Raw genomic sequence first — 18,021 nt, 5'->3', positions numbered from 1 at the left:
ATCAAAGGTTGCCAGAAAGTGGGTTCCTACTGCTCCTACTGCTGCACTGAGCCCTTGCCACTTCCATGGGATCTGCAGCTTGGGGAGCTTAGGTGGTTTCTTGTTCACTTTTCCTGCAGTACTAAGTAACCTCAGAAACACTTGATGACTCCATCGCAGCAAGCTGTTACTGTATAAACAGTTATTTAAAATACTGTGTCCTGAAATATCCACCTCATGGTCTGGAGAAACCATCATATATTACTGCTCTGTGACACCATATAATCAAGGGGACTGCCTGGCCGGTGACAACTGTGGTGCCTTCTGGAGTCATGTGGATCTAAACAGTCATCACTAGAAAGCAGTGGAGAAGCAACTGTCAGCATTTCTGACCCTCTCTGGCTCCTGCTGGGTAGCTGATCCTCCAGGATGATCTCATGCAATCATTCTAAGCCTACCGTGCCCATTTTATTGGCCTTTATGTGCTGGCAACTTTTATTTCCAAGAGCTATAGCAGCTATTCAAGCGGAGCTGCAGACTAGCTGATGACTCACCCAGCCGAAGCTGGATTCAGATCTCTCCTAACCCGTTCCCAGAAATGAATGTCTGAAACCTCTGCATCCACCCTGCTGTCTGCCTCATTTGTGTTTTATGCCTTAGGAGAGAAATCTCTGTTCCTTTCTCCTTTCTTGACTCTGTTTTTCTGGATGAAAGAAAACACGTGGAAGAATGGGACCAAGCAGAAGTCACTCACGCTGTACGTGCAGCTGTATGCATACCCCCGGCACCTGTTTGTCCTCCCTATTTTTGGCCCTACAGAATGCCAGGAATTCTTCATCAAAGGTTTTCTCATCAGCTATCTCCCGAGAGCAGCCGAGACGGCCATCTGTCCATCCGGAGGGAGGAGAAAGCTGGGCATGGTGCTTTCCTTTGCACTGCAGGCCTCTTGCTGTTCCCTCATCTGTGGCCAGAGCTCCTTTTGAAGGTGTCCCCAGTTTCTTCTTTGATCTGGGCCACTGCATGCAGGTTGCTGCTCAAGTTCTGCTCTGAGACTTTCCATATGACACATTGACCTACATACCTGTCCTTGCCGGTAATGGGTCGTATCCTGGCTTATCTGGCCCTGCCTTTCCAAGGGTAATAATAAAGGAGAAACCTCTAATTATGTGGTGGTCTCCACCCACCGGTCCCCAAGTGAAATGTGCTCCTCTCCTCCATTCTTGTTTGTGTATCTTTGAATAAGAGCTAGCTAACCTAAAGGATTTCCATCCAAGCATCTCTGTGGAGTCTAAACATCTTAATCTCTCCACAATCTTAACTAATTGGATTTGTTTGCAGAGGAAAACTGCCTGTGGTTTGACCTTCTGCAGAGCAGTGAAAAAACCCAAACCAAACCAAAAAAGGTGTGTGTGTGTGGGGGGGCAAATAGATAGAACCAAGTTACAGTAATGAAGAAAAAGCAAACTGCATCACAGCTTACACCGTTGTACAATAGGCACAAATATCGCTTAAGTATGCAGTGGAGGTTTTGCATAAGCAAATCAGTGGCCTACATGGTGTTTAATATTGCTCTGCCCTTGTAGGTTAGTTACGCAGGGAACATTCCAGCAACAAGTCCCACTAACTTATGTCTCATTTCAGCTTCTAGGACCATTGCTCTAGCAAAACTCAGAATGTAAAATGCTGCTTCTCTTGAGAATGGCTTGTAAGTGCTGCTTTGCTTCTGCAGCCATCAGTGATGAATTTGTAAATGCAAACAAAAACATGAGTACCCAGAGAAACCCAAACTCAAGAGGTTAAATAACTCATTTTAACAATATATATACCCACTGGCTGCTGAGGTACTGTGCCTATCACACTGTTGGCATAGCAGTGCTGCCTGCTGCTATCCCTGTGTCCTAGGCTACAGAACATCTGCTACAGCTGCATAAATTATGTTCAGATGACCAAAAAGCCCGTGGTTTGCCCAAGAAACTTGCACTCTGCAAGCACTCTCACACTGCCTAAAGTGCCATCACATCAGGAATGAATGCTGCTCAGGGCTCATTTAGCAGGGTCTGTAGTTCACATACGTTTTGTGTTTGGTGCTTCAGACTTCCTCCTGGCTGGAGGCAAGCAGAGGGAGCTCAGCTGTGCCCAATTATGGTCAGAGACACATGGAGGGTAGAGCTTAAAAGCAGTGCAACAGGTCAGATGTTCACTGTGGCTTGGAGATGGGGCTGTGTTTCTGTCCTTTGCTCTGATTTATTTATTATTTTTTTACCATTCCTGAAGTTTTTGAGGCTGATTCCAGCTTATTCTGCATTAGTTCTGTACTAATGTTCCACTGAGTCTTGATTTTATGAAGGTAAGGGTACTGTGAGGCCTGCTCACTGTAAAACAACAGGTCAACCTGGGCTTATTTCTTATTGCTTGTCCATGCCTGTGATGGGCACCAGAGGAAGGGGCTGAGCCTGAGCATAAGCCAAGCCCTGCTGAGCATCAGAGGCTACTTGAATCCATGAGATTTAGGTGAGGGCTATACTGATGTCACTTTTTCTGAGCTCTTTTTAGGATCATGGAAGAACACTGGTCTTTAAATGAATCTGTTTAATGCATTTAGGACCTCTGTGATTGATGGAGTCTATAAATACCATTCAAGCAATAGCAATAGGACATTTAACACACCATTTTTAGCAGGCTGTGAGCCAGGCTTGCTGTCTTCCTCCTGCAGCAGTTTCCCTTGGCTGCGAAGGGATACTCTGGGTGACATGTCCTTGGCACTGGGGACATATGTTTGGGGGGGCTCTTCAATGCCTTGATTTTGGCATAGGGGTTATCACTGGGAAAGAGAGGTACACAGGGCTACCAGGGATTGCATCAGGGGATTTCTATGCTTGGAGAATAACCTCTGGGTCCCCAAGCCCTGGGTCAGCATGGGGCAATGCCTGTTTCCTCATGGGAAGAGGAGGAATTAACCCAGAGGGCAGCACAGGCAGACGGGGCAAGTGACTCCAGGCAAATAGTTATGGGTAGCACAAAACAGGGCAGTGGGAGGGAAGAGCTGGATTTGTCCCTTCTATCCTTCTGCACCTATTTCTCAGACATATCTGTGGTGTTATTTCTAATATGAATGTTTTTCCTGGGGGGGAGGGGAAACATTTTATAGGAATCTGATTATGTGTTTCTATATTTAAGAAGGGAAATTTCTTTTTTTTGATGCTAAAGTAGAAAAAAAAGTGGTTTACAGTATTAACATTTGCAAGTACTTATCATAATCTAGTGATTAAAGCACTCTTTTACTGGCATGCTTGTAAATCACGCATTCCCACTGCAGAATGGCTCCTGTGGCATTCTGCCAATTAACCTTTGCAGGCTTTGATCTTGGTTTGACTTAGGAGTTCAGGCTGCTCCCCAGCTTGTTGGGTTGTTGTTGTTAACAAAGCACTTGCTGTCTGAAATAAACAGCGCTTAGGATATGTGCTTCAGGTCCCTGCGCACATGCAATATTGATGTCCTGTGGATCATAGAAAAAGCCTGACTCATTAGTGAAAAGCTACTAACTAAACATCCTCAGAGAAAGCAAACAAACTCGGCCATTATGAAGGCTATTTTTCAGCCTGATCTGTGCTAGCAGATGCTTTAGTGAACTGGTGAGGAGAGGGGAGCCCTGTTATGTTCACCTGCTCTGCCTCCTGTCCTGCCTTTCCTGGGTACTGGGAGCAGAGCTGTGGGACAGACAGTAAGGATGGAGCTTACAGGGAATACTCCTGCCTAGAATCTGGCAACAAGCAGCCAGCAAGCATGGACTTTCTACAAAGCACTGCAGCCACAATTGCTGCTGCATGCATGAGTCCATCCTCATTCCTCCTGGGTGCACGTCCAAGACCTGCCTTTGGCTTGCCCCCTCTCTTGTCTCCATGTTTAAGTGTACAACATATGGTATTTACCTTTCCCCCTCCCTCCCATAGGTAGTATCCCTGCAGTCAAGCAACAAGTAAACACTGGCTGAGACCAAAAATAGTTGGAAGATATAAACTGTACCACAAGCATTGAGTATTCTTAAATAGGTTAGACATAGATTTTGCAAGCCATGTGATATTTATTATTTATAACTAATGAATATGTGACAGCTGAGAAATATGGAAGAGAATTTGCTCTCTGTGTTCAGGGTCTCTCAGTTCACATGAGTCAGTCTCAGTCTGAAGTCTAAAAAAGGTCACTTTGCAATCTCTAAGTAGCTTTAAAGCCTTCACGGGCCTTAAAGCATCAGGCTTAGCAGGGAAAAAAATCTCCTGGAGCAAGGTAGCTCCACAGGGAGAGAGCTGGGAACTGGGAAGAGCTGATAAGTCTGCCGTCTCCTGCTCCTGAGGCAGGTAAGGGAGGAAGAGCAGAAGGTTTTCTAGAGGGAGAGCATGTGTCTGATTTGTCTCAGCTTCAGCTCATAATTCTCACATTTATCTATTCCAGACTCTTCTCCAAATGACCAAATGCAAAACTTGACTCCACCTTGTCAAAATGCATGAAACAGTCAGAATGGTGAGTACCTCCATCTCCACAGAACATTGTATTCTCTCGTTTCCTGTCTGTTCTGTCATTGGGGCCTACATATCCCACCAGTAAGCCACCAGCACCTGTCTTCTGCTGCTTCTCACCAGACCCACATCAGCCAAAAACCTGCCACAGAATTAGCACATTTCTTTAAATTCAGGGTTTCTTTCCACCCAGACCTCCAGTACCCACCCATGAAGGTGAGAGCCTAGCTGTCTCCAATCACTCAGACCATGTTAGAAGCGTGTTCAGAAGCTGGTCCCTGCTCATTCAACATAACAACTTTTGCTCAGTCACTTCCTAGTACTTAGTTTTCCCTCAAGTGGAGTTTCCCCCCATGATGCCTTACACATATGAGAAAACCTGGGACAAAATCCCACCTTGCCACCTCTCTCCTGGCTGCCCTTCCTTCCTTTAAGTGCCCCATCATGTTGCAAAGCTGGTGCCATGTGTCAGCACTGGACTGTGACTAACGTTCGTTTTCTTGCACAATAGTATACTTGTCTTATTACCAAACTTCATCCTCCCTGCTGTCTTCTTCACTTCCTGTTCTCCCATTTATTTTGTGCATCCATTCCAAGTGATTAGCTCTTAGAAGCAGGAATTGCTAGTCTGGTTTCCTCAGGAAATTAGGTGATCACGCTCTGTGCATCCTCAGATAACTGTTGAATATACCAGTGGATTTAATTTGGCTGATGGAGAGTGGGCTCAAAGCTAATTGGATTACTGGAGTTTTGTGCAAGTAGGCAGCTAGCTGGAGCAGAGAGAAGCCCTGAAGTCACACAGCAGAAGGAAAGGTAGCAGATGAACTTGTATCTTAGTAGATACCAAACAATTCATAAGGGAGATACACTAGTTAGTTGTCAAAAAAAGCACCTCAGATTGTACCCACGAATGACCACAAAAAAGAGAACCCATAAGGAACCTGGACTCTTCCAGTGTTTGTTGAGTTACTTGCTTTTCTTATGTTGTTTGTACTGTGACTGGGACAACAGCTTTACAGCCCTGAAGAGGACTTCTTGTGTGTCGCTACAAACCAGATTAAAAACAACAGTAATAATAGTGATAAAGGCCGAATGTACTAATGAATGTTTCCTACCCATGAAGCTATTTTCAGGGCAGCACCTATCTGTAAATCTGCTTGGTTTGGCACTTTTCCATAGTTTTCTCTCCGCAGCCTTGTAAAAGTCTTGTTTGGTCTTAATATGTTAATTTTGTGTCTGTTTAACTTCAAATGGTGGCACAACAGGGCTCAAAAGGATATTTGGGCTTTTGTTGTTCCTGCTAGGAATGTAAGGCAACTCTGGTGCTGTATCACCAGGGTCCATCAAACTGATGTAGTGCAGCTGGGGTTTAGCCATCTTCTCAGGCTGTTCGCTGTCCTGGTCTGTGACTCTCAGGAGATGTAATCACCAAAGGTTCATCTGACATATGCAGGGCACAAAATCTTACCCCAGTATGTTGGGGAGTTTTTGCCAGCAGCATATCCTCAGCCTGTGCCCACCCCATTCATCTTCCAGGGACAACCTTATAAGTAGGCAGATGACACGCAGGTATATGTAAGCCCCAAGAAATCCGAGTGGCTTGCAAATGGCAAGTGGCAGATTTAAACCTAGCTCAAGGTTTCCAGCTGCTGAGTGATTACAAAGGTGGTAAGTACAGTACTAAAATCAGCATCAAGTTTTGTGTGGTGACATGTTCCTGCCCAGAAGTGGGCAAAAAGGAGGATTTAAGCATAGACCAATTCTGGGTTTTTTTCTGAAAAAAAAAAAAGGGCAGTTTTCCACTGTAAGGCGATTTCAAGAAACCCAAAACCAAACCCCAAAGTAAAGCCATAGAAAGGCTTGTGCAGTGGTCTAGCTGCCATGTTTCATGCAGTAGTACCATGTTACAGAGACAAACATCAATGCTTAGCTTACCGATTGTCTCAACACCTGGAAGGCTGTTATAGAGAAAGGTTTAATAATTAATTGCTATTTCTTTGAGACAATGCACCCAGGATCTCTTATTGAGCATACTGGACACCAGATAAAGGAGGCATAGGCAATAGAGACAAAAGCATTAGAGAAAAAGACTGAGATCAGATAACATTATTCCTCATGTCGTGGTGGCAATGGAGCTATGCTCACCTGATCCTCCTGCCTGGAGAAGGTTCAAAGCACTTGCGGTCAAAATACTTATATTTCAAAGTTGCTTTTAAATAAATGACTCTCATATGGCTGGTGGCAGCAAGATGGGAGCAGATCAGTTCCTTGATTCTATGTTGGGCTTATGCCATGTCACCCTGAACAGAAGGGGATAGAGAGGGGTTGTATTATAATCAGAAAAATATTGTACTTGGAAATGATGCTGAAAGGTTCCTACAGGATGCTTTCTGTATGTACTATTTTTTTTCTCATCTATATTTAGCTTTATATTTTTCTATGAAAGATATAAGCGTAATGAAATTTAATGCTACAATGAAGTGAGTAACAAGAAAATATTATTCTGCTGGGCTCCTTAGCGACCATGACCCAAACCATAAACATGGGCCATATTTTGGTGGTGGAGGAGCACTAGCATGATTTCTGTCTGTGTCTAAGGCACTTTTCCATGACAGTTGCCACCACTTAACACCCCTGAGGGCCTGTGTGTTACAACTGGGGTACCAAGAAGAAAGGTAACATCTGTGTGCACACATGTATTGGGGATGAAGATAGAGAGCTGGGTGAAGGAGGTGGTAGGCAGGAGGGGAGGCAAGGCCAGGCCTGGGCTACGCAAAAACAAAAGTGGACTTGGGTTGGGCAAATGGTGTATTTCAAGGTGCAGTGGGCAACAGCATCAGATGTGCATGTAGAGAAGGAAAGACCCCAAACATATGAACTCCATCTTTCTCTAATGCTTATATTTCTTAAATCACTGCAAACACATTAGGGATTTCAGCCATAGGGATATTAATGAAGCACGGCCTTAATTTAAACCAGAGTGAAGGTACCAGCACCAAGAGCAAACATCATCTGCTAAAATGGTTGAATAGATACATAGCAGCTGATGGCACAGAGCTGCATATTCTGGTAGCAGTGCTGCTTTGCAAACTTCACTACATAATCCTAGCATAAAAGCTTATCTGACCAAATATGTATGTTTACTGATGTGAAGAGCCTGATCTTAATGTAATCAATGAAATGAGCAAAATTAGGAACACCCTGTATGGTATCTACAAGGGCAAGACTAACTGCTGGTACCTGCTGTGCCATGTTTAGGCACATCTGTGTGTTTCATCATTGAGTGAAGCCCACTGACATCCTGGGCAAGACACAAAGTCTATTTTCCCTATGTTTTTTATTGCCGAATTGGATCTTGATTTCAGTGAGTCAGATAATGTTCTTTGGTAAACGTGTCAGCTCAGATGGCTTTGAAAAATGTGTTTCTTTATGGATTGTAGCTGGGTCTCTTCTTTGATAAGCACAGTGCAGAAATTGAAATACTAATATTGGATCTGGGCAGTTAAATTACTTTTACAGATGGGTCTGATGCTGTTGGGCACATTTTCCCAGTGCTACTGTTAAAGGAAAGAACTTCTGAGCTGGAAGAGGGGTTTAACAGAAGAAATTACCTGGGATGGCACTAGTTTCTGTAAGATAGCAGTTACTGAGGAAAAGCTCTGTTGGCAAGCTTCCTCTTAGTTTATGGCCAGAACCCCAACATAGAAGTTATCCTAGGGCCACTGAAGTTAGTTACTTCTGTACTAGCTGAATTTCTTATCCTGTACTTCATAATAAGTTTTGGTAGCTTTCATCTGTTAATCTGCCATGGAAAACCAGCCTAGGCTGAGGCACAGCATTTATCAACCAAGTCTGTAAATCTCTCCTCCATAAGACATTTTAGCTAATTCTTTCTCTGGCCCACAGACTTTAGGATACATGATGACAAGTTGTATGTGAAGAACCAGTAGGAGCAACAGTGAGGTGTGTTTGTGGAGATGAAGGAGTTGCTCTCTTGATTGTGAAAAGCAGCAAATAGTTTGTGACTCCACAATGTCTGGGGTTTTAAGCAAGTGCTGGAACATGCAATTGTGATACCACAACTGGCTTGTAAAGATTGAACTCATTTCAATTTTGGTTCCATCTCTGATGAAACAGCTTTTTCTTATCTCCTTCTTAATTATGATTGCTGGCGCTCTTGCCATCCATTACTGCTCCAGCACTAGTGATAACATTCAGCATTTTCAGAGTACTTTACATAATTCCAGTGTTGGAAAAACATTAACTCATTAAATCTTCCAGTATTTCTGTAATAAGGGCAGCCATTCCTCACTTTAAGGGCAGGAATAAGGGAGGATGAAGAGTTTAAGTGATCTAACCATGGCAAAGTTAGGATGGTGCTATTGATTTCTGTATATCCTCTAAAGAATCCTGAGAATTACATTCCTTATTCACCGAGCTGAATAGCCTTGGGCTTTTTCTTACAGCAGTGGTGTGGATTTAAATCTAATGGGTACTGGGATTCCAAATTTCTGGCATTGACCTTTTTTTTTTTTTTTCTTCAAAACTCTTTGACATTAATTGGAAAAAAATTAAGGCTGAGTTTTCATGGAGTGGTAAAATCCATATCACAAGGAGTTATGGGGCTCTGCACATCAGTGTTTATAAAGCATGCCATTGCCTCACGGAGCAAAGGGAGAAGCTGCTCAGTGGTGTGGCCACTTCCCCATTGAGTCACACAGTGTGCATGCTGTGCCAAGTAGCACTAACAGCAGAAGGGGAGTACAGTCCTCCCAGGTTCTGGCAAACCTATCCCTGTAAACAGAGCGTCATGGATGGAAGGCTTAGGGCAAACCATCCTAGCATTCATTCATGGCTCTGCTCAGGAGCCTAAGAACTTTCCTTATCTCTTGCATTTTCACTTGGTGCCTTGCAATAGATGTAGTGGTGGAGCAGTGCCTTAAGTTGCAGAGCAATTGCATGGCCTGATATGTTTTGAGAGTTATTGCCCCTTCCATGCAAGATCGTGGCTTGGTATCATGTTTCTTTGGGAGGTGGCTTATTCATAGGTGCTAAACTCAAAGCAAATGCTGGATTGGGTTTTCTATGTTGTCACTCACATGACAGCAGCCATTGGCATGCCGCTTTACACCTCCCTTATTGAGATCACAGTTGCCCTGAGTAGACTGCTCTTTGCATTCTAGAACAACTGCAAACTACAGCAAAAAAAAAACCCCAAAACTCAAAAGTGTGGTCCCACTTCCAAACCAGTACCACCTCTCCCAGCTCCACATCCTGATGTCTGCTGTGAAATATGAACTTTTAAATTTTGATTGCCACTCCAAGTTCATTTATATTTTGCATCAAGGCCTGTGCAATGATTCACTTTTTACTGCATTTGCCACTGATAAGAACGAATCATCTTTAGAATTTTATTTCCTCTGTGGAGTTTTCTACAAGCTGAAAACATGGTGATTAATTTTATTGGGACAATAAATTATAAAGGAAGGACTATGTCATTCTTCAACAATGCTTCTTCCAGAGATGACAGAGTAATAAATTACAGGCATACAGCAAATTTCTAAATGCAATCACTTGTCTTGGTGCTGGGTGGATGGAATAAGAGCAGTGCCGATGGGTTCAGTCGCTCAAGTCTCATGGAAGCTTTACCACTGCCCTAAGTCAGCATTGGGTGATCTACTTTTGATAGATGGTTGAACCTAAAAGCTCACATTGAAAAAAGTTCCTTTTGATGAGGTCAGCTACTCTGTCTGTTGTTGTCAAAGACCTCTCCTCAAGTATCTTATTTGACGGTTTGTCCCATAGTAGGATTTGTCTTGCTGGATTGAGCCATAAGTCATTTAATGTTGGAGGCTTCACAGCAAATGAGAAAAAGAAGGAAAAAAAAAAGCACAAGAAGTCCCATACCATAGAATGCAGGAGATTTAGATTGGACATTAGGAAGAAACTCTTCACTATAAGGGTGCTGAGGCACTGGCACAGGTTGCCCAGAGAAGCTGTGGCTGTCCCATCCCTGGCAGTGTTCACTGCCAGGCTGGCCAGGCCTTGGAGCAACCTGGTCTAGTGGAAGATGTCCCTGCCCATAACAGGGGGGGTTGGAACTAGGTGAGCTTTAAGGTCCCTTCCAACCTAAACCATTCTATGATCCATACTGAATTTCTGCTTACATTGTACAATTTAACCTGGTAATTCCTGTATGGGACCAACCAACCTATGACTGAAGAAGTGTGTATTTTTAGACCCATCTTTAATCCTGATTTAATCATTTCACATCACTGAGAATTCTGAAAAAAAAAAAATCTTTGGAAAGCCATTCACCTGATTTTCCTAAATGTAACCAGGAGATAATTTATCTGCCCAAGGTAGTGCTAGGAGTTGCCAACTAAGGCCACAGAACAGAACTGGGTGAGTGAGCTCCCAGCCCATGCTGTCAATATAAGAAATCCTCCCACTCCAACATCGCCAGGATGTTCTCAATCAAATTGAAATACACAGTTTGTCTTTCCAAAACCACTGGCCGGTAGTTTCATCAAGTGCACCTGCATGTAATGCTCTGCTTTGGACTGTTTTGGACTGCATTTTGAGGGGAAAGGATGCTCCTTAGAAAACCAACAGTCAGTATAAGACTAGGGTTCAGAAACACTGGAATATTTTTTTACTCTTGTCTGTATGAGGAACAATTAAAAAGCTGAGCTGCAGTCTTTAACAGGAAGCATTCTGGACCTGAGAAGGCAGAGGACATGGCTGCTAGCTTCTAGGCGTGACTCCCTGACTTCCACCATTTATACTGTTCACAGAGTTAACTGATGTAAGGTGTACTGAATGAAGATGAGAAAAACAAAACAAAAAGAACAAAAAACCACCCAAAACACCAAACAAAAAAAAAATCACCAGAGTTCTTAGTGCTTTTGCTCTTATTCAGGCAAATTTCCACTGATTATTATGCACAGGCAGCATAATTGAGGTCATCATCCCTGCTTTTTAAACAAACATGTAAACACACACATGTACACACACACACTACTATGTCCTTTTAGGGACCATAATGTGTTCTTAAGAATTTCGGCCACAGGTTTTGAAGAGAAAATCTGCTTAGTGGTCCAGAGATTTATAAAGCTGCTATCAAGCATAGAGAGAGATATGGCACAACAGATGTGCAGACGCACTTAGGAGGAACTGTTGCAGACATGGGAATCATTTGTTGCTGACCCATGTTCCCCTGTTTAGTTGACCCACTTGCAGTATGCTCTTTGCAGGGTATTTGCAGTTGTGTGGTTTTGTTTTTCTGGCCATGTCCTAGAGAATCCTACTTTAAGTGTGTTGTCATTGGGGAGGGAAGGAATCCTGGGTGAATTTATTCTGAAGTCCAGGTTCGAGGTAACAAGGGTTACAAGGTGAAGGTCTTTGATACCAGAGCCAATAGGGAAGGGGGAAGGAAAGTATGAAAGAATAAGTGAAGTCCCAATATATGTATTATAATCTGAGACCCACTGAGCTGGAGCTTCCCTGAAGCCCTGCTGGTGAGGTCTCCTTGGCAGGGCCACTGAAGCAGCCATTGCATTACAGTTGTGGGCACTCAATTTTGCTGAGACTCAAGCAATTTTAGTGTCTAAAGATAGGTAAAGTATTTTAGTACTGGTTAATTCTGTAGGGGAAAAAATAAACAACCCAAAACTTAATTTGGGATTTTGGTCTAGAGTATCCCACCATCTAATAATATACATGGGCAGGGTTCTTCAGTATTTTAACCTCACTGTTTGCCACATTGAAAATGCCTGTTATTTCTTTACCTTCAGATCAATAATACTGGCAGAGTCTCTTAACAATCTTGAGTGTTTGCTGCAGAGAAACAACTTCTGAGTCATTCTTCCTCCTTGTTTGCTTCTTTGTGGTTACTCATTAGGTTAAATCAGGAGAGAAAAACTTTTTTTTTCCTTACTGAAAGTTGAATGGGCTTTGATAAGCCATCAATATAATGCTTTCAAAGTACTAGGGGTGAGTACCCATGTGGGCAAGGGACTGTGAGGAGTAAGCCTCCTTTGAATTAATAGTGATAATAATATAGTGATCACTACTCAAAAAGTAAGCATTCTTAAAAGTGAGCCATCATACAGAATCCATGTATTCCTATAAAATAACACTAAATCAGTCACATCAGGTTCTATGAAATGTTGTTTTTTCAGTGACAGCTTCCAGGGAAAATAAGGAATTCACTCTATTTCTGTGATCATAATTCTTGCGTAAAGGAGCAAGCAATTTACTGTTTTGTAAATCTGTCCATGTGACAGCAGTGAAAACCTATGTTTGGAGGAGCACAGCCTTCTAAAGGCCTAAAAAGATGAGCTGGCATGCTAGTTCTGACAAGGGCAGAGTATCAGTTCTTTACTGTGAGGGTGGTGAGGCACTGGAATGGGTTGCCCAGGGAAGCTGTGAATGCTCCATCCCTGGTGGTGTTCAAGGCCAGGTTCGACAGAGCCTTGATTTAGTGTGAGGTGTCCCTGTCCATGGCAGGGGGGTTGGAACTGGATGATCTTAAGGTCCCTTCCAACCCTAACTATTCTATGATTCGCTCTTCTTTGGAAATAGACCAAATGATAAAGTTTTGTTGTTTTACCTGAAGAAGCAATATATGGCACCAACACTGTGCAGCATGTATGTTTACAAATTTAACAAACTGCAAACATATTATAGGGTTTCATCCAAAGCGCACTGAAGTCCAAGGAAAGGAATGGTTTCTCAAACACAACATGAATGGGAGAGAAGGAAAAACAGTGGAGAGCATCAGGAAGACAAGAACAAAGTTAAAAATCAGAATGAAGTGACAGGCTGGTCAGAATTTTATCCCTATCTATCTCCCTCTTTAATCCCCACTTTGCTTCTCCTGGGGCCTGCCCCTCCATCAGTCTCCTCACAGGACTGTAGGTTCTCCACTCATGTTGTACTGCAAAATCCTTCCTTTGTCCTCCTCATTGCGGATTCAGTCGTGGCTCAGAAACAGAGGCTGCCGACTACAACATCTTTCTCCAGGGGTTCAGAACTGATCTTAACATGATCTGTTGGCACCAAAGAAATTAACTTCTTTTGAATGGGACTGGATAAAAAAACGTTAATGTGAATGCTTATCTGATAAAGTACCTTTTCTGTTTATGGAATTATCCTTCAAGCCTTTGCATGTTCTTGATTTGCCTTTCTTCCAAGCTGAAATTCAACCCAGGCAAAATTTACTTTCTCCTCCATTATGACCATCAAACTTTTACTTGAGTGAACTTTATTCCTCAAAGCCCAAGTCTGCTCTGTGTTTCTGGCAATTTAATGTCCAGCTCCAGTTGCAATCACTGGATCTTTTTAAATTACACAAAGCAAATACTTGGTCCACTGTGAAGCCAGGGTCAGTGAGTATGGAGTTGCTCAGTGATGATGGCTGTTTGCAAGAGAAAATGCTATTTGGAAAAGTTGCATGTTAGTTGGATAAATCCCTGATCGGGAGGCTAAGCTGCTGGAAAAGTAGGATAGTCAGCAATAGAGAAGCTTCTGGGAGGTGTGATCAGGCACATTATTTAGCACTGAAGTGAGTAGAAGAGTCAGTTCCTGCACCTCTCCCCCAAATAAATATTTCTTTGCTGAAAAAATACCATGTAAATTATGAGAAACTCTTTACCACTGTGGCTAGGATGAGATGCTTTGCAGGTTTATTTTATATGCTTTATGTGTTAAAGGTTCTACAGGTGAAAAAATGTGTGCTACCACATTAATATGAAATAGTAATGGAAAAGCATCTTGATTAAGGATACCAAAGGCAAATGTGGGTCTGTTTACCATGCTGATTTACGCTGTTTGGGTTTGATCACCGCGCAGACCTAAAGCCAGCCTTGAGCCATGAGACACATAAGGTCTGTTATCATCCCATGCTCTCCGTGTGAAGATGCAAATACTCCCTTTGCACAGACTCTTCTCCCAGCTTGTCTTTGGGTGCCCCATAGCACTGTGGCTCTGCCAGCTGCCTGCTTCAGAGGTGTGCTGCAAGCAGGGAGCTTGGCCAGCAGCCCCAGTCATGCGGGTTTCGTGTCCCATCTGCTCATGCACAATGGAGCAGACCTGAACCACTGGGGCATTACGGCATTCAGAAATTAAGGGCAGGGAAACATGGAGTTTTCTTCATGTTTGGATGAGTTTGGGTTGTTTCAATCTGTTGCTCAGACATTCAGTAAACATTCATAAAGCCCACACTCTCCAAATGATTTACTATTACTTTTCAGTTCTAGTAACCCCCTGTTACTTTGTCATATGGGAAATAAACAACTGCTTTGACTAACTAAATCTCAAATCAGGTTGGAGAAGGTTTTAATTAGTTAATTTCATTAATCACAGTCTGTTGGTGCAGTTCAATGTACCGTGGAGCAATAGAAACGGCTGCTATTACACAATAAGGCTGCAACTGTGCTTCTTCAATATTGTTAGCAAAGGTATTCTCTGGTTGTAATGCGTAAGGACAGATGTACTTTTTCTCAGGTTTTTGTCTTGTATATTAATGGTATTAAACTCTAATATATCATTTGCTGGGGACACGTACCTTACACTAGCAGGAAGAACGGGTTATGTGGTTCATAGAGGCAAGTTGCAAGTTTGCAGTGAAATGGGAGTTCAGCGTGTACTCTGTTTCATCATGTTTGTATCTACCAAAGATTGTGAAGGCTAGAAATATCAGAATTTGAGACTGGGTTAATGAATGCCTGCACCAAAAAAAAGAAAAGAAAAATAAGAGAAAGAAAAAAATTAAAAGTACTTTTCCAGCAAAGAAATGCCAAAAAGCACTTAAAATAAAATCTAAACCTATGTGTTTTGTCCCTATGTGCTGTAAAATTAATGTGGAAGCTTAAAATCTGATATAGTAAGAGGGGAAAAAATCCAAGGAATTCATTTGAGAAGCATATTTTCTAAGATGGAACAACCTAGAGTAGTCATATTTAATAAATATATGTAGTGCTCATAGAACTCTTCAGGCTGACATCAATGTATGTAAACCCTGTTGTGCTGACTCTCCTGCAGCATAAGTGATGGCAATTACTCTGAAATCAATGACCCAAACTCTGACAATTTGGACTGGCTGCAGGTCTGCCTGTACTCATTTTTCATATGGTAGGTACAGATTGGGCAATAGCGAGACTGGCTTCCCATGCAGGGCAATTGCTTCCCCACCCTGATCAAAAGGGTTTATTCCCAGATCAGAGTTGAAAGAGATGATTAATCTCATACATTGTTCAGTCTTGGGTCCTTGTATAGTGGTCAGCAGTTCATGAAAAGCCTGAGTGGGGAGCACCACCAACTTTCCTCCTCCTGGCTGTCAGGCAACAACTTTGTCACTACTCACCTGGTCTAGGCTTGTGCCATAGCCTGGAGGTAAAGGATACACAAGCACCAATAAGTCTTTTGAATTGCCTAGTTCCCACTTCTTCACCTCAGTTATACTTTTTAAGGCTATTTACCAAAACTACACAAAATATTCTTTGAAGAAAAAAGTTTCTGCTTTTCACAGGCATCATTCTTTTTGTCTTCTCTTTGAAAATTGCAGGTGCATTATATAACTGCTATGGGTGTTATTTATTATTATCTCTACTGGGAAATCAGTGCTGCAGAGGACAACAACAAACATTTGGAGCAAAGAGGAGATGATATTCTCCTGTGGTGATAGTGATGACACTGATAGATGGTAAATAGATGGTTAGAGAAAACTTTACTGTTAGCCTAGCAGAATTGACCTTAAACAGCTATGTAGGGTTATAAATATTGTGATTTCAGACTAACACCAAAGCAAAAGTAATGGGTGCAGTACACATGCAGGTTGCGTGCCAGCATTAAAATTGCATTTGCATCACTCTTGTTTGTTTTCAGAAAAATGCTCTTGGGTCTTCTTGCTTGAGTTGTGAAGCAGTAATTTTGTTGTTTCAATATGAGCCTCTGTGGCCTGAAGTGAAATAGCAGCCGCTAGTCCTTTACTGGTTTTGTAAACAAAAAACAATACGATGATATACCAAAGTGTCTGGTCTCTGCAAAGCTCAGCCACTGCATCTACTGTGTATCCCATGATCAAAAGCACATGCCAAGGCTCCACTGCAGACCTGGTCCCTGGTTTATCCTTTAAGTTTGTCCTTTTTGTAGCTTTCAGCACTGGTTGCAGTGATCTCTCAAAGGATTATTTTCCTGTAAAGTCCTACAGAGATCACAGTAACATGACAGACTCTGCAAGGGACTGTAAAAACACATCCTGAGCAATGGTACCTAAATGAGATGAGGTGCAAACCCTATCTGTGGCAAGGAGATATCCCCTGGTATTATCTGTAACAAGAGTACAATGCCCTGATTTAATTCCAGCTTGGGTAATTACATTGTCTAGTCACATTTGCTACTGGTATCACCAGGACATAGTGTTCTTCATTTATTGCTTTGGCTGTCGCTAACAAACTGTTCAGCTATCACACTGTTAGCTAGTACTTAAACATCATCATGGACGTTCTCAAAATGTGTAAAGTAGGCCAAGCTGGTTGAGCAAGTCCACATCACACTGCAGAATTAGTTGTATCTCAGAGATAAATGAGGTTTCTCCTTTATTTAGTATAGGCCTAAGTCTACTTCCTCTGAATTCGGTAACAGTGACTGATTCCAGGATAAACCCGGTTCCAGTGCATTACTGGAGGATGAACTTCGTACTTGCAGTGAGTGATAATTGCACTGTATCTGTAAGATAGTAATGTTTTTCCATGTGATCTCGCAAACAACCTTCTCTGACTTCTTCAGGTCCTAGCCTTGCCGATAATAAAAACTTGTGTCATTGTTTCCTGAAGGGCTGCATTTGCATTTTTGAGGAAACCTAGCAACACTCATGAGGAAGAAAAACAATTAAAATGCAGCAGACTATTAGAAACGCAAGACTGAATTATGGTCTGCTGGGGACAACTAATCTAAGTGTGCCTAATGACATCCCTTAGAAATTGATACTTGGCTAAGAAGATACATTATTGTCATTTGTATTGATAATCTACTATGTTAATGCTTGCAAATACTTTAAATTATTCCCAAAATTTTAGGGAGTCTGTATTTGGAGATCCAGAGGGGTATCCATCAAAGTGGCAGGCATTTCTTTCTCATTTGTATCTTAGATATGTTTGCAGTTCATGGTATCAAAACCAAACAAACATGAAAAGCCTAAAAGGAAAAATTAATGCATTTAACTGAGGTGACAAGCAAAGTAATGTACATTGGAAGAAACATGTCAGTAAAGCTAGAGAAAAATAAGCTGAAATAGAGTAAATTTCACCCTGGCCCTATTAATATATGATATAGTTTAAGGCAAGTTAAAAGGTCCCTGTTCAACCACAGCTATGCAAAAACCAAATGAGATTATACCACACTGAATACATGGTTAGTTAATACAATCCTGAATGGGACTTTACTTTGTCTCTGCTGACTATTTAGTTGTGGTCAGCACATTCTGACAAATCTACCTTGGTTTTCCATAACTGTATTAAAGCAC

General features: G+C 42.2%; 1 long non-coding RNA gene across 3 annotated transcripts; it reads left to right on the top strand.

The window, feature by feature from the left end:
• The first annotated feature begins 2,188 nt into the window (after positions 1 to 2,188).
• LOC133219746 (uncharacterized) lies at positions 2,189 to 15,630 on the top strand. 3 transcript variants are annotated; one of them, XR_009727512.1, is made up of 3 exons: positions 2,189 to 2,326; positions 4,429 to 4,497; positions 15,546 to 15,630. It is a non-coding gene; the product is annotated as an uncharacterized LOC133219746 (long non-coding RNA). The 3 variants fall into 3 exon arrangements; XR_009727511.1 differs by having other exon boundaries at positions 15,540 to 15,627; XR_009727510.1 differs by lacking the exon at positions 15,546 to 15,630 and adding an exon at positions 5,168 to 6,271.
• The last annotated feature ends 2,391 nt before the right edge of the window (positions 15,631 to 18,021 follow it).

The sequence above is a fragment of the Neopsephotus bourkii genome, unplaced genomic scaffold, assembly GCF_033783945.1.
Source record: "Neopsephotus bourkii isolate Nb327-2 ecotype Australia unplaced genomic scaffold, CSIRO-AGI_Nbou_v1 NB_1373, whole genome shotgun sequence".
NCBI classification, from domain to species: Eukaryota; Metazoa; Chordata; class Aves; order Psittaciformes; family Psittacidae; genus Neopsephotus; species Neopsephotus bourkii.
Note: the sequence above shows the minus strand (reverse complement) of the source record. Positions and strands in the feature narration are given on the sequence as shown.